This window comes from Panthera pardus, unplaced genomic scaffold (genome assembly GCF_024362965.1).
Source record: "Panthera pardus isolate Hobbes unplaced genomic scaffold, ASM2436296v1 HiC_scaffold_12, whole genome shotgun sequence".
Taxonomy (NCBI): Eukaryota; Metazoa; Chordata; class Mammalia; order Carnivora; family Felidae; genus Panthera; species Panthera pardus.
The window spans coordinates 2,876,112-2,892,706 of record NW_026526677.1 but is presented as its reverse complement, the minus strand read 5'-3'; the positions used below and the strand labels follow the sequence as shown (position 1 = coordinate 2,892,706).

Below are 16,595 nucleotides of genomic sequence, written 5' to 3'. Positions count from 1 at the left end.
TGATGTGAGTAAAATATGACACTATCTCAGGGCTGCTTTATCTTCCCCAGGTGGCCTTCTTCACATCTGACCTTTGACCCTGGATGCCCAGGGCTCCCTCTAGCTAGCCTGCCCCCACCCCAGAGGCCTGGACCAAGTCACCAGCACAAGGTGACCCCTGGACCTCAGCTGGGGGCCCTGAAGGAAAGCCCCCAGGACACTCTCCTGAATATGAATCGGGCTTTTTCTCTAGCAAATCACACTCGCAGACAGAGGCCGGGAGGACACCCCTCTTTCCCAACGGACAGCTGATTTGTTCAAAGCAGCCAAGCGCTGCCCACTGGGACCTGCCTTTAGAGGCAAAATCACATTATTCATCAAGCATTCCTGTTGATATCGAACGGTTACAGCGCCTTCCGTAGGGGCCCAATGTGCCTTTCCACCCAATTTCTCCTTCTTGGAAAACCAGAAATTTCCCAGCAGGGGAACGGCACCTGCTTCCTTTAGAGGACTGCTTCCCAGCAGCCTTACGTCCAGCTGCTCTCAACACAGCCTAATTCCTGTGCAGACAAGGGTCTCCGTCGGCCTCCTTAGGGCTACTGGCTCTCCCTTCTTAGCCACTAGGGCAGTCACCTTCACTTTCCCTCCTTAGTCACCCCAGACCCCCGCAGTGGGCACTAATCTCCAGGCGAGTGCAGCCTTGTTATTAGGCACGAGTGGCGAGAAAGTTCGGGACTCCAAACGCAGCGGCTTCCCGGGGCGGGGGGTGGGGGGGTGGCTGTTCTGGATGGTCGGAGCCCCCCAGCACCACCAGCTCCCCGCTAATTATCATTTAATGCAGGACCCCTGGATCAAGGCTGAATCCCGGGCCGAGCATACACTCCTGCCCGGGTCAGTAAAGTCGAGGGGCAAGTCCCAGGTGGAGGTCAAAGCACCATCCCCCAGCGGAGGGCTTCCGAAATTACCTCTCTGCTTCTCCAAACTTAAATTAGAGGACTGACCTCATTAATTCGAACTTGAGTTTCAAACAAAAAAGAGGTCACGTAACCATCCAATTTACTGCCTCCAATTTCCACGTGGAAACCACTTCATTTCTGGAAGGCCCCTGAGGACTCCCAGGACCGTGCCCACAGCTGCCGCCCCCACCCCCCAGGCCCCCTCGCGAACCGCGACCTAAGCGGCCCGAGTGCCTTCCAACCGCCCAGGGTCGCTTTAAAAGCTCCTCCACGAACTCCATGGCCAAGAGCACCGGCCTCACCCCATTTGGACGCCCCCAGCCCCATGGAAACACTAAACCTGGCCTGCGTGCACGCCCCTCGCATCCCGCGCAGAGCGGTGGAACCCGGGCGGCGAGGTCCACCGCGGGGCCGCACCCTCCGAAACCGAGGTCCACCCCGGCCCCCGCGCCCTCCTTTCCCAGGCGGCGAGGTCTACCGAGGGGCCGCACCCTCCGAACGCGGGCGGCAAGGGCCACCCCGACCCCCGAACCCTCCGAACCCGGGCGAAGTCCCCCACGGGGGTCGCACCTGCTCGCGCAATCCAGCGGCCCCGGCCCAGGTGGCGCGTGAGCGGTCGGTGTCTCCTGGCGCGCGCCCCGCGCCCCGGCAGCCCTGCGGAGGCTCTTGGGCCGCGGGCTGCGCGGGCGGAGCTGCCCGGCCGCCGGGAGGAGGGATGCCCGGGCGAAAGTTGCCAGGGAAACTTGAGCAACTCGAGCGCGCCAGTGCCAGCCTCCTGCATAATTCACGGGCGGCGGCGGCGGGCCGCCGGGGCCCCTCACCTACACCAGCCCGGTGCCCCCCCACCGTATCCCGGCCGGGGCGCGCGGCGGGCAGAGGCTGGACACAAAGCATGGGCACTGCGCGACCCCGGGACCGGGGGGGGGCCCAACTTGCGACTCCCGGGGCCTGCGCGGGGTGCGCCGGCCTCGGCCTCGCGGAGCCCGCTGCTCCAGCCGCGCGTATCTGGATGGGGGCTCTGCGCGCTGGCTCGCGGCTGGGTGACCGCAGGAGGGTCTCTGGGGACCCTGCCGCCGCGGCTTGGGTCCCCGCCCCCCGCGCGCCCCCTGGCGGCCCCGAGCCCGCTCCTCGGCCGAGCCTACGGACTCCAGTCCCCGGGCCGGCGGGTGGCGGCCGAGGGCAACCAGACCCCGGGCAGGCGGTGGAGGTAGGTCTGTGCTGCCCCGGCGGGAGGGGGTGCGTGCGCCGGGGGCACAAAGGAGTCGCTCCTACTCTCGGCGCCCACTCCTCTTCCACAGCTTTTGAAACCTGCCCCTACTCCAAAGGAAGCCGGGGGTGGCGGCGGGGGGAAGGTGTCTTCACCGAGAAGCGACCCCACCAGGACGCGAGGAGCCCCCTTCCCGGCCCCCCCCACCCCCACCCCCACCCCGTGCCCAGCTCCGAAGGGTTCAGTGCTGCGCTTAACCGGCAGCTGGTGCTCCCGTAATCCAGACGCACCCGAGATGCAGCCGGGGAGCAGGGTCGGGCGCCCGGGGGCCACCTACTGTCCTTCCCGGCCGCCCCCGCCCCGTGCCCCGCGCCGCCGCCGCCGCCGCCGCCTTACCTGGTCCCGGGAGTCGGGCCCGGCGAGAACCCCCGGGGAGGGCGGGCGTCCGCGCGCACCTGGCTCCGCCGCGGGGACCCGAGCGGCGCCGCGCCCAGCCCGGCCGGAGTCTCCGGAGCCGCCGCCGCCGCCGCCGCTCAGGTGTCGGGGGTGGGGTGGGGGGCGCCCGGCCCCGCCCCGCGCTGCCGCCCGGGCGGGGGGCTCCTGGCGGGGGCGCTCGGCGGTCCCTCCCCCCGGCCCCGCGCGGGCGGCAGGCGCCGGCGAGGGTGGGGGAGGGGTCCTCTCGCCGCCCGAGGGCGCGCGCGGCCCCGGACCCGCGAGCGCGGCCCGCCCGCGACCTCTCCCGCACCTGCCGCGGCCGCTCCGGCCCCGGCGGCGGCGGCGGCGGCTCGGGCGCGGCGCGCGGGGTCTGTTGTGGCAACCCCGGGAGACGGCGGGCGCCCGGGGCCGCCTCCGCCCGCCGCCCCGCCCCGCCCCGGGTGGCGCGGCTCGCCGCCCCCCTTCCGCGAGAAAGCCCTCGGACCGCGAAGTCCTCGGCGCGATTATCCCGAACGCAGCCGGCTCCCGCCCCTGAGTGTTTTGTTAATAGGATTGGGAAGCACGGAGGCCGACGGCGCGGCTCGGCGTCTGCAGAGCAAATGAAAACTTTGTGCCTGGGCGAGACGCCGCCGGCTGCCTCGCGGGCCACCTTCCACCTGGGCGCCTGACTTCCGGGGGCCAGCCGCCCTCCCGGCCGAGGAGCGATTCGGGGCGAGGGCGGAGGGGGGGGCGGGGATACACACCCGCCGCTCAGATGAAGCCCGGGGGTCAGGCACCACCCCCCCCCCCAGGGACCCCCGGGGATCCTGTCATTAACCGGGCTCGGGGACTGCCAGGTTTGACGAAACCCAAAGGGGGTTGTCACCAGCCCCGGCCCCTGGCTCCTGGCTGAGACACTCCCTATTGGCTAATAACTTCTGGAGCCCCCCCCCCCCAAAATCCACTGGTAATTACACCAGCTATGGAGGCTTCTGTGTCCTGAGTTCTCCAGTGTTCTGGAAGGGAGAGCCATTCCTGCCCGAGATGTGCAGTGTGAGTGGGGTAGGTGCTGGGGGGGGGGGGGGGGGGGGGGGCGGCAAGCACCAGCTTCCAGGCTGTGACTTAGACCTGGCTTTCAGGAGCCAGCCTTCCATTCTGCGAAACCCCACCGCTGTCTCCCCGGGAGGAACAGTAAAGACTCCATGAGTACATTTACATTTTTATGTGTCTATGTTATGATACGTATACTTTTTAAAGCCAGTCTTCTAGAACACGCCTCAGAGAGTTGCATGGGCCAGTGACTTCAACACACCAAAGGCAAAGTTAAATATTTGCTCTAGATACTTTTTTTTTCCCCTGCTTGCATAATTGTCCCACATTTCAAAGAAGTCTTTAAAAGCACTTAGGTTAGAAAAAAAAAAAAAAAAAAGTTGTATTTGGGGCCTAAATATTTCAGGACACACGTGAAGTAAATACTGTAGCTCTTCCGGGGCTCCTGGCAGATGTCTTTCTCTCCGCTGCCTCCTTAAGCATGAGCCTTAATAAAATGTTTGTTGAGTGAATAAAGGAGGCCATCCATCAAATAATAGTAATCCTTAAACAGGAAGAATGAGGCCCTGGCAGGACCCGACAGGCATCATTTCTTTGACTTGTAAGCAGGGGTAGAGGGGGGGCTTAGAGAGTGGAGGCGGGGGTTACCTTCCCATAACTTACATCAGACCCCTTGACCCCAAACAAAGCGTGTCATCTGAACATAGTGTGTTTGCCCGCAATTCCAACTCAAAGTCCCCAACATGTCACCTCCTCCACCCAGATTCCCAACCCCCCCAGATGCTCCTCCCAGATTTCTGGGGCCAGCAGAGAAACAGCCGGCCATCATTCAGCTGTGAACACATTTCCGTTGTCCCCACAGAGGGGTCCCAGCGCCAAAGCCATTCTGCCACCTTCAAGAGACACTTCCCCAGGGATCCAGGCCTCTGCCAGCCTGTCCACCCAAGGGGACACCCCTAGCCACCCCTCCAGTGGGATCCGTTTGTTGCCTGGCAACATCCTTCAAGTCTCGAAGAGCCTCTCATGAAAGACTCGGGACACGCGGCCACCGCCTTTTTGAACCCCTTCCCGCTCACCGGGAGGGATTTTGGGTTTCAGGGTGCACCTTCACCCCTGACAGCCCGTCCCCGCCGTGTGCTGGGCCTTTGCACGGCACTGAGCCTTTCAGCCGTCTTGTGTATGGGGGGCGGGGGGGCCAGGACAGCACGAGTCACAGAGCAGAGGGGAATCATCCTTTTACTTCTCGATCTGGGAGCTCCCGGTTTTTGTTTCTGTAAGCTGCCTTTCCCTGGGTCCCCCCCCACCCACCCCGACAGGTCTGATATTGCTGGAATGAGCTTGCGGAAAGATACGCCGTTTTCCATCTGACAGCTCTTTTTTCCTGTAAAACCTGAAGCCATCAGCCATCAGTCACGGTATTTATGGCTTGTCCACTGAGCACAGAGCACCCGGGACCTCCCAGAAAGAAGAGCTGTTTTACAGAGCGCTAGAAACTGGGACACCGTACCGTTACAACATGCAGAACATAACCAACTTCTCTGTCCTGGGGAAAACATTACAAGTATTGTGTGGCTTAGATGAACCCCGATGCTCGGTGCTTTCAGCAGCAGGCCTGTCTGCCTCCAGAGCCGCTCCTGGGTTTGGGACCTAGGGACCGGCACCCCCCAGCGCAGGGTTCTCAGGCTGCCCAGGCAACGCCACCCTCCAGCTTCCAGGTGGGAAAGCTGAGGCATAAGGAGGCATGGGACTTGCCCAAGGACATGGGGTCAGAGCCAGGTGAAGGCGGGTGAAGGCAGGTTCTCCAGCCAACAAGCTTGCCTCACTCCCCCATCCCTGCCAGATCCCCACGCTTCTGCAATGTTTTTCAACACGTTTCCCGCTCCAGCGAGAGATCTACTTCCCTCGGGCGACCCCGCACGTCAAATATTGGACAACTCACTCACGTCTCCATAATTTTATGACAGCTTCCAGCTCAGTCACAAACCTGATCCTGTAAATACTCCCAGATCTTACAAACCCCCCCACTCCTCTGCAGACGTGCGTCCCGCATCGTCCTCCTGCCCCTCGACAACGAATTTTGCTACTCTCCATTAGTTCCCATGGATTTGTTTCCCACCAATTGGTTTCAAAGGCTTCCTGAGACTTACTTCTCTCATCATAAGAGATGGGGATGCTAACACGGGGAAGGCGAGTTTGCTCCTGCTGGAATCTGAGGCCGCAGAGGGGCTGGTCAGGAGCTTTTCCTGCTGGGCGGGAGGAGCACGGGGGCCCCCAGGGAAGGAGGAGAGGGGCTGGGGCTGTGCCCTCAAGGCTGGCCAGACTTCTCCTGGGTCCCCTGCTGGTGCCACAGCAGCAGGAGGAGTGCAGGCGGCAGATCCAGGGGCAGCTCTGAGTCCCCGTGGGCACAGCATGGGAGGCTGGGAGGGGCGGGCTCGGGGCCACCAGCCGGCCAGCAGTCCTGCTCAGGGAACATGTGTGGCTTCTGAGATGTGCCTCTGGGGCCTCCCTCGCTCACAGCGGAGACCTTAACAAAACACTTTTATTTGGGAGCTTCCTCCTCCGGGGCCCCTCTCCCTCCTCCCTCGCTCCTGCATCCTGGGTCACCTCTCCAAGACAGCAGGCTGCACCCAAGTCCTTGTTTCGGGCGAAGCTTCACAGGGGAACCCAAAATAAAGTGCAGTCTGGTGTGTCGTCGATGAAGAAGGAGTCCCGGCCGAATCAGGCCACGGAGATGAACAGACCTGAGGCAGCCGGAAGCCACGCTCAGGAGGGACAGGGCGCCCCGACGTGGGCCACACCAGCAACCCGACGCGATTATCGCGAAACCAAACCCATCAGAAGAGCCCATTATAACCGGACTCTTGGGGTTTGCTTGGCAAGCAAACAAATAAGCAAACCTTCATGATCTCCAGGAGACGATACCGCAGAGCTTTGAAAAACCACATGCATCCCAAGAACGGTCGAATGCTTCCACGTTAGTGAATCTGTCAGGAGATACGCCTGGCCAAAAACACTTCCTAGTTAAAAAAAAAAAAAAAAGTAGTTTGGAAACGTTTTAAGATTGTTCAGTATCCAACCAAAGCCAGCATTGTGTCCCATGTGAAATGCTAAATAAATCCCTCTCATTCAATCCAGACACACGATATGGGAGCCTACTAACATTACCAGTACTATTTCCCTGGAAATACCAGCCAATGCAATCGAACAAGAAAACTCAGTAAGAAAGGTTAAGCATTTTTATTTTATTTTATTTTTTTTTACTTGGAGAGAGAGAGAGAGAGGCAGGGAGGGGCAGAGACAGAGGGAGAGAGAGAGAGAGAGAGAGAGAGAGAAAGAGAGAATCCCAAGCAGACTCCGTGCTGTCGGCATAGAGCCCGACTTGGGGCTCAAACTCACGAACCGTGAGATCACGACCTGAGCCTCAGCTAAGAGCCAGACGCTTAACCGACTGAGCCACCCAGGCACCCCAAGGTTAAGCGTTTTTACAAAGAAGGCAAACTTATCATTTGGGGAGGCGCTATGATTTTCTGACTGGCTAAACTTAGGTACTCCCCTATCCTATCTCTTTCCCGGTTTCCATACCTGTAATTTCCATTCCTGTAACATGGGAAGAGGAACCACGCAGAGTGGCTGTAAAAGGTTAAGTTCGTGAACCTATAATCTACTCGGGAGCGCGGCTCGCTGTCTCCAGCGTCACTGCGTCTGCTGTTCTTAAACGGAGACTGTCAATACCGTAAAGCTACGATTCTCCTGCTCGACAGCATTAAACTCAGTGCGGCCCCATGTTGGCCCGCGGTCTAGCTGAAGAAATAAACATGCAAAAAAAAAAAAGCAAAGCTGCGTGTGTCCAGAATATGGAAAAGGCAATCCAATTAAAAAGAATTAAAAAGGCAATCCAATAAAAGAATGGGCAGATCTCACCCAAGAGGCCATCAGAACGGACTGGAAGCATATGAAAACGTGCCCAATGTTGTCAGTCGGCAGAGACGGAATAAACCCACGATGAGACTGCTTCTCACTGGCTAAGCCGAAAAAAGCAGGCGGTATCCGACACGGGAGAGGACGCGGGTTCTCGCACGCCGGGCGCCGCTGGTGGGAGACGTGTGGGGACAGCCGCCCGGGGAAATGGTCCCGCGGTATCTGCCAGGACCCAACCCCTCTCCTCGGGGGGCACGCACGCCCAGCAGCAATGACGGTGTCCGTGCCCCAAAGGGGAGCGCCAGCACGCTCACTGCACTCGACAGAGATGGGCGTGAATGAATGGCGCCGTGTTTGTGCAAGGAAAGCCCATCCGTGGCAAACAGGGGATGTACCATTGCCGCGTGTGCAAAAGCACGAGCTGATCTCATCATTAGCGCATTAAGTGAAAGCACATACCGTATAATTCCGCTTGTATAAGGTTGGAAAACGGGCAGAAACGGTCTGTGGTGCTGGAGGCGGGCACCTGCAGGGAGACCCGGAGGACTTCTGGATGCCCGGAGTGCTCTGTCCCTGGGGCTGGGAGCTGCTTATCTGGTAGGTTCGCTCTGGGAAAAGTTCTGGAGCCCTGCAGGTATGATTTACGCCTTTTCCCTCGCTCTGCTGCTCTGTAATCAAAATCGACTGCAGAAGAGCAAAAAACACCTCCAAAAGGAGAGCAAGCAGAGGGGGCCCCAAATTAAATATCCTGAAAAGCTCCGGTCATTACCAGCAGCACGCCGATGCAGAAATGAAACCAACCTAGCAACGGCGTCCAGTCCGGTCTTGACACAGATATTTTTCTCCTTCACTCATATTTCCGCTGCCCCCGCACCCCGTTGACTGCCTGCTCACGTCGAAGCTAAGATACGGTCTGTGTGCTTGCAGAGGGTCTGGGGTCCCCGTCCGCCTTGACCTGTTGCTCCCGTACAGAGCCTGGCACGCAGTGCACGCCAGGATGCTTTCGGAGAAGAGAGAAGGGCGGGAAGGGACGCGAGGGAGGGAGCCCGGGATGGAAGGCAGTCTGTCGCGAATGTGCTCTGTACAATGTAAAGGCAAGAGAAGGAGTGGACGATAAACGGTGTTGTAACACAGGCCCAGCGATCTTTGAGAAAGGCGGCTGAATCTGTAACCCACTCCTCGTGGCAAGGACAGATGACAGATGGATTCAAGATTTAACCACCAAACGCCGAGTGATGAAACTGCAGGGAAAGCCACAGACGATCGTCCTCAGAGTCTCCAGGCAGAGGCGGCTGGGAGGCCTTTCTAAACGTTTCGGGGGTTCTAACGGGACAGTTGAGATCAGACCACGCGGGAGTCAGGGCCTCTCACCGGACAACAGCCCAAGAAATAAAACCAACCAAAATGAAGGGTGAACGGCCAGAGAAGATATTTAACGCTACCCATTAAAAAGTTAATGGATTGGGCCGCCTGGGTGGCTCAGTCAGTTAAGCATCTGACTCTTGATTTTGGCTCGGGTCGTGATCCCAGGGTTGTGGGATCGAGCCCCTCATAGGGCTCTGCACTGACCTTGGAGACTGCTTGAGATTCTCTCTGTCTCTGTCTCTCTCTCTCTCTCTCTCTCTCTCTCAATCTGCTCCCCCACCAAGGGCTTGCTCACTCTCTCTCTTTCAAACAAATAAATAAGTAAACGCATATCCTAAATACATAAAGGATACTTACAAAACAAATATCTGTTTAGAAAGTAACAGAAATCATCATGGGGCGCCTGGGTGGCTCAGTCGGTTGGGCATCTGAGTTCAGCTCAGGTCATGATCTCGTGGTTTCTGGGTTCGAGCCCCGCGTCGGGCTCTGTGCTGACAGCTCAGGGCCTGGAGCCCGCTTCGGATTCTGTGTCTCCCTCTCTCTCTCTGCCCCCACTCACGCCCTGTCTCTCTGTCTCAAAAATAAATAAATATATATTTTTTAAAAAGTAATGGAAATCATCAAAAAGCCTAATTAAAGAACGGATACATGACAGAAATGTAAAAGTTACTTGAAAATGTTAAAAGGCGTTGAATCTTTTCAACAAATGCTGGAGTAATTGGATGTCCACACGGGAGGCAAGGGAACCCTCACACTTTATAAAAAACAACAACAACAACAACAACAACAACAACAACAACAGCAACAACAACAACAAAAAACACATCACCATGGAGCATCAGTCAGTGTAACCCGTCAAAACTACACAACTCTTAGAGGAAAAGGGGGGAGAAAGCCGTTTTGGTTTGGGGTCAGGCACAGAGGTCTTAGTGACGACAGCAAAAGCGTGAGCCACGGAAGGAAAGAAAATGGGTAAACTGGATGTCACCAAAGTTTAAAGCTTTCGCTCTTTGAAAGACACGCTATAAAGAGAATGAAAAGTCACGTCGAGGACCGGGAGAACATCCTTGCAAGTCGCGGATCGGACAAAGGACTTGCATCCAGAAGATTCCGATCACCAGTTCTCAGAGCTCAGCGGTGCTGGAACCGGCAGTCCCGCGCGAACGCAGATTCGGGCAGCCCCTCCCCCAAAGAAGCGTTCCAGCGCTCGCGGAACGGTGCTCCTGGTCGCTAATCATCAGAGAAGGGACGGGACTCGGGGGAACACAGTGCCGGCCAAGGAGGGGATGGACGGAGGGCACGATTCACGCACCTGCTGGGGATGGACCCTCACCCGTCCACGCGAGCACACCGACCCCTCGGAAAGCAGCTGTGCTTAACGTACGCTTTTATGTAGAGACGCGTCTGACCCAGGCGTTTCTCCAAAGAAATCACGCGCTTGTTCTCACACCACAACCTGCACGACTATCTGTGGCTCTAGGACCCGGCTCCCGAGCCCCTCGCATCCCCCAGCCCCTCACCCCTCTTGCACCCAGCCCATCCCATGCTCAGCCGGTGCGCGACTCCTGTCCTCCGTCTGTCCCCTCCAGCTCTGCACCTGCTCTCTTGTTCACGGTCCACGGGGCTGGTCCCCCCTGCAGGAACTCTTGGGCTCCCAGCCTCCCCTGACCCGGGTCATACCCCTCCTGAGGCCCTCGGGGCTCTCGGCCTTCTTGCCCCACCCCCAGCTCTGTCCTCACCCTTCAGGGAAACTTCCAGTCCTGCTTTTCTGCCTCTGTCTCTGTCCTTGTCTCGCTTGGCAGGTCGGGCCTCCAATCCTCACGGAGCCCCCCACCCCGCTCTCCTTCCACGGGGCTGGAAATCCTGAGGGTCTGTCTTGACCAGCTTGGGGTCCCATTCCCAAGGTGCCCCCACCCCCCCGATCTGCAGAGTGCCCACTGGATGTTGGAGCCCGGGGTGGGTGTTGGGTCACAAACGGGCCTGAACGTGGAGGGCAGGCAGAGACCTGGGGGCGGCGGGGGGGGGGGGGGGGAAGGAGGGCAGGTACAAGCAAGTCCCCTTCCAACGACTCCGCAGAGAGGCCTTACCAGGGCTCAGCCGCTGTACCGCCCCGCGTGCCTCATCCCCGCGTTGCTCTCTCAAGGCTGAGTCCTTGGAGCAGCTCCCACGTTGGCACTTTCCAAGGACTGAGGGTGTCAGGAGCCTCCGATCGCCCAGGGCCAGCTCGAGGGGCATGTCCTCTCGGTGACCTCCTCCAAACCAGGTCTCTGAATTAATTTAATGCAAGAAACCAGGTCTCTGAATTAATTTAGTGGTCCCCACCAGGGACCACGGTGTGCAGGGGGGCGAATCCCACCCACGTTCTGGCAGGAGCAGCTCAGAATGAAACACAGAGAGGAGACCGGCTTTTGCCGCCTTCCCGTCCAGAGAACATGTTCCTTAAATATGCAGGAGGGTCACGCCACGTGGCGCCTGAGAGGGAGAGAGAGAGAGAGAGAGAGAGAGAGAGAGAGAGAGAAATGCTTGCGGACGGACCACACGTATCCGGGGCCGCCGTGCACTAGCCGAAAACCCCAGGGTGATTTAATGTGTGAGAACCGGGAGAGCCGATTTTCTCCAGGAGAATCGACTTGTAGGCATCCACGGCTCCGAAGACGATATTTTCAAAGAGACACGTTTTTCCGTGTTAAATGAGGAAGTGACCGATACAGCGACGCATTGGGCCCGTGACCACTGTCCGGGAAGCAGCCGGGGCCACCTGGTGGGTTTCCCACTTCAGACAGAGCCTTGTGGTTCTGTCCTTCGCTAGGCCAGAGTTAAGGGGATTAATTCCAGCCGGAATAGGTAAAAAAAAAAAAAGTCAAAAGAAAACGTCACACGGTAAATTATTTGACTTCCTCCGACGGGAGTCTGAACGGCTTCTCTGCCTGGGGCACAGGGTTCCAAGTGCACTGGTTCCACAGGAGAGGCCACCCCGTAGGACACATGTGAGGCAGAACAGTGGGATGGTCTCCTTAAAGGAGATGCAGCTTCTCGCTCTAGGCGGGGCCTGCGCAGAACCACAGGGTGTGGGTCAGGGTCCGCCATGTTTTAAGAAAGCTCGGTGCCTATGCAGTGGGGCTGGGTGTGGGGTCCTGAGACAGGAGGCCGCTTCAGGGGCCGCGCTGGCTGGAGGCAGGGGGAGCCCCAGAATCCCCACCGAGGGGTCTGGGCCCTGCTGCTGGCCTGTCCCCCACGCAGGGGCACCGTGAACCCCCACCCCATCCGGGGCAGGCCCGCTATAACAGGTAAGCCGGGGTCACGGCAGAGCTCACGCCTGGCAGGCTGACACTCACCGGCCCGCAGAGCGCTGGGCAGGGTCACCCCCGTCCTCTGTGCCTGACCCCTGCCATCTTACAGCGGTCCATCTGCCACCTGCTGTTATCTAGGTGACCTGGGTCCCCCCCACCGAGAGGCAGCCTGTGCACTCCAAGGCAGCCACGCGCTGGGAACCTCGTTTGTTCTCAGAGACCTCGTTTCTTCATTTGTGAAATTCCTGCTACAGATGGACCTCAGGGTGGGAGCGGCCATCCGCCATCTCGACGGGGGCGGAAGCTTGGAGCCTGAAGGGCCGCGAGAGGGCACAGCCCCCCGTCACCAAGGGCCCCCTCCATTATCCCACTGCATCGTCCCAACAGCTACCCGGTGCCCCCACGGGGAGAGGGGAGGTGTGAGGAGAGCGTAGGGTGCGAGCGGGGATGCTATCCCGTCGGACCTCTTGTATGCGTGAATATCACGGAATTACGGTGACGACTTCATTATCACGTATGAGCGTTATGTTCTTGTTACATTGCTAGGAACGTGGTGACATTATTATGTATTATGATTATTAAAATAATAGAGTGAAAGGACACCAAACCTTTGTCCGGGCAGACAGCCCAGATGCAGAATACAAGCGTCGTCTCACGGGGAAAACCACCTGTGCCCTGTCTGTGTGCACGGCCACCCCCACCCCGACCATCTTACTCCAGGCCCATCTCTGGGGTGGACGGAGGCCTGAGTCTGGGAGGAGGGAGGGGAGAGGGAGGGGGGCTGGGCCAAGCTTCTCTGATTCCAGAATTGCTCTTACTGGTGTTACGGGCCCTGTCAGTTGACGCTAACTGGCTCCCTGCAAGTTTTTGGACCTCGAAACCACCGCGCCCACACCCCCTCCGCAAAACAAACACGAAACGGTGTTGTTGTCGTATCTTTGGCAAAACGGGCCGGTGGAGGGATGCGTTTCAAGCCTGGAACGCGGAGAACGGGGAGCCGTCCTGAAGGAGGCGGGCGAGCCTGGCGGGTGGGTCCGGCGTAGAGCTGGCACCCGCCGTGGGATCTGGCGCCCGAGCCCCGGTTCCATTTGCACCAGCCACGTGGGGCTGGTGGGCTGGCTCAGGCACGCGGAGCCCCAGATTCCTTGTTTGTCAGATAGGGACGATGATAGTGTGTTTCACTGGGTTTTATGAGGGTAAAAATGAAACGATGCATAGAAAGCGGCTTAGCGCGGAGCCTGCCGCATAATAGATGCGAAGTGAGAGCTGGCGATCGTCGGGAGAAAGGCTGCAGAACCGGATATTTAATCTAGAAATAGAAGCCTTGGGTTGGCACCCAGGGCTGCCACCAAGTCCCCAAGAAACGGGGTGTGGAAGCGAGCATGACGTGGCCCAGCTCCCGGGGGCCACGTGCCGTCCGTGGAACTCGGAGGCGGCAGTTTGGGTTCGATCCACGGACCTTTCGGCGACACGAGGCCACATTGCATTCAGAGCACACTTTCGAATTCAGGGATTTGGGGGTTGGCGCATGTGGAAGCGGGAAGGACTGATTTTCAAGCAAGTTTCAGAATTCTGAGAACACTTTTTTTTTTTTACAATAGTAAAACAAATTGATTTTTCACTTACATTTTCAATTAAAGTTAATTGGATTTTTTACACGCCAGTGAAAGCCCTGCCGCCCCACCTTCTTGCTGATGTCTCTGCCAAGTGGATCCGTTTCTGCCCTGACCAGATGTCCGTATGTACTCAGGAAACCGCCGTTCCACGTTCTGGGAACAGTGGTCTTTCTGGACATGTGCACCTGCCATGCTACCCTGGTCCTTCCCGTCCACAGCGAGCGGTATCTGCTGTCCACACGGTGACCCTGTGAGCCGGGATTTCCCCCTGAATGACAGGGCCACTCCTGTGTTGTGGCAAACATTCATTTCAATATTTGCTGCACAAAGGACAGGATGTCTCTGTGGTGCCTTTGGGGAGGCGTGTGGCCCATGCCCTGGGAGCCCACTCGGGCTTGCGTGGGAATGCTGGAATGTGTCCCAGGGCCACTCACTCGGCCGTAAGACACGCTCGTGTAGAGCTGGGCTGGCTGCCGTGGGGTCCCTGTGCGGCTGGACATGAGAGAGAGGACCTAAGGTCGGGGCACCTGGGTGACTCGGTTGAGCGCCCAACTTTGGCTCGGGTCATGATCTCACAGCTCGTGAGTTCGAGCCCCGTGTCGGGCTCTGTGCTGACAGCTCAGAGCCCGGAGCCTGCTTCGGATTCTGTGTCTCCCTCTCTTTCTGCCCCTGCCCTGCTCATGCTCTCTCTCTCTCTCTCTCTCTCTCTCAAAAATAAACATTAGGGGAAAAAAAGAGGAGTTAAGGTCTTCTAACCCTACGAGGGGGGCTAAACCCTACGAGGACAAAAAAGGTTTCAGCTGGACCCTGGCTCCACCTAGAGATCCTCCTACACCCCCCTCATTAGCCATGATTAACACTCTTGCTGAACGCGTGTTTGTGTTACGGGCCCTGGCGTTAAAGGTTAATTGACTCAGTAATAACTTAATTATGAAATGTGCATTACAAGGAATTATATAACCGGTCCTTCACTTCATGACTCCTCTCAGCCTCTCTCTGCGTGTCCCCTGAGTGCCTTTCAACGCTGATGCTGCTGACGGTTCCCACTAAGAGCACCACAGGCCAAGAGGGGCCCATCTCTCGCCACCGTAAAAGGCGCCGAGGAAAAATTCGGATGGAGCCTTAATAACGATGGGATGGGAACACAGAGACAACGGTGGGGAATGCAGTTAATTAGAGAGCTGAGGGAGCTTCAGAGGCTCGTGCAGGTATGAGTTTTGGCTGCCGCACGTGTGGTTAAAAATAGCAAATTAAAAACTGAACACACGGTTAAGAAAGTAAGGGCAGCTTGTGTAGCTTGAGGGTCCCCACGAGGAGCCCTGGGCGGGACGGGGTGAGGGCTCCATGATCGGGGCCGGGTCATGTGCGTGCCCAAGAGAGGGCGTGTGTGCCCGTCGGTGACCCGGCGAGGTCAGAGCTGAAACGCTGTCCTACTCAGAACTCTGGCTCGTTCCACGGAGCCACGAGGCTCCATTCCGGCACTTTGGTGGAATTTTGCTGTGACCTGTGTCTCTGAGTCCTGAGAGGAGTGACAACCAAAGCTGCTGTACAACAGCTTGCCCAGCAAACCGCCAAGAAGGTGCTGATGATAGTTGCACGGCGGCCGCGGGCTCACGGGGCCCCACAGGCTCATCCTACGACAGCCCCCGACGCTGGGGCGTCGCCCCACAAATTCCAGTACAGAGCAGGGAGCGTGAGTCCAAAACGTGTCAGCTGCACAAAGGGACCCGCCTGCAGGGCCAGGAGGCCTGTGAGCCAGCCGTGAGCCCAGTCTGGGGACAGCAACATTGTTGTCGGGGGTCCCCCACTGCATTTCTTGCAACAGTGACCCCATCCCACACCAGTGATGGAGGACATGTGGGCCGCCAACAGGGCGCAGGGCTGGTCATAGATCAGAGCGTGAAGAATATTGCAGACCAGGCTTGAATTTTCTTCTTTAATGTCAGAGATGAGGAAGTGTGTGCGTGCGTGTGTGTGTGTGTGTGTGTTAAAAACCTGGTTGGAGAGTAAACCTTCAAAAGGGGAGAGAGCCGTGGTGCTGGGGGCAGGTGGGAGGGACCTGTATCGGCCAGGACCAGCCGAGTTGCTCTGTGACCACAAACATCCCCTGATTCCAGATGGCTCATCGCTGTGACAGTCTGTTTCTCGCTCACCATTGAGGGTCTGGGGGACTCTCCAGAACAGCTGTCCTCCACACGCCTCCAAAAGTGTCACAGCACAGGAAGAGAGAGCCTAGAGGAGACCCCGCATCAGCTCTGCAATGCCTTCACGTTCTGTTTCCACTCGGGCTTTGTTGGCCAAGGACTGTCGTGTGGCCGTGTCGGACCTCAAGGGGACAGGGTTCAGGACAGTGGGGAGACCCGGAAATGGGACTGACGAGCCCCCGTAAAGCCAGTGGTGAGACCACATTTTCTATAGACACGGAGAGTCACCTTTCCTAGAGACTGAGGCACCCACCATGAATGGATCACCAGGAACTTCTCCTCCCCGAGAGCACACAGTCTACTCCCCTCCCAAATCAATAAGAGAGTGTTAAAATCACACGTGTGCACGCACACACAGACACACGCACTCTGAACCTTCTATAGTGTGGAAGAGCCCGGTCTTAGGGTCAAACAGATCTGAATCTGAGTCCTGCCTGGTCCCCACCAGCAACTTCTAAACCTCGGTCCTGTCATCTCTCCCACGGGGATAATGACGACCACCTCCTCCGGCTGTGGTGACAAGTCGGCGAGACAACGTAAGTGAAGTAGCCGTCATGTGTGCTCTGAAGATGAGTTGTTATTAGCTCTTACCGTTG

General features: G+C 58.1%; 1 protein-coding gene and 1 long non-coding RNA gene across 2 annotated transcripts in view; one reads left to right on the top strand and one right to left on the bottom strand.

Moving 5' to 3' along the window:
- Window positions 1-2,653, bottom strand: part of SHANK2 (SH3 and multiple ankyrin repeat domains 2) — a 492,081-nt gene extending 489,428 nt beyond the window's left edge. Inside the window, exon 1 of the mRNA XM_053899336.1 lies at window positions 2,539-2,653. The gene's annotated coding sequence lies outside the window, so the exon portion shown is untranslated. The remainder of the gene's footprint in view (window positions 1-2,538) is intronic.
- On the top strand, window positions 2,099-14,766 carry LOC109246916 (uncharacterized). The gene is made up of 2 exons (XR_002071509.2): window positions 2,099-2,142; window positions 13,844-14,766. It is a non-coding gene; the product is annotated as an uncharacterized LOC109246916 (long non-coding RNA).
- The last annotated feature ends 1,829 nt before the right edge of the window (window positions 14,767-16,595 follow it).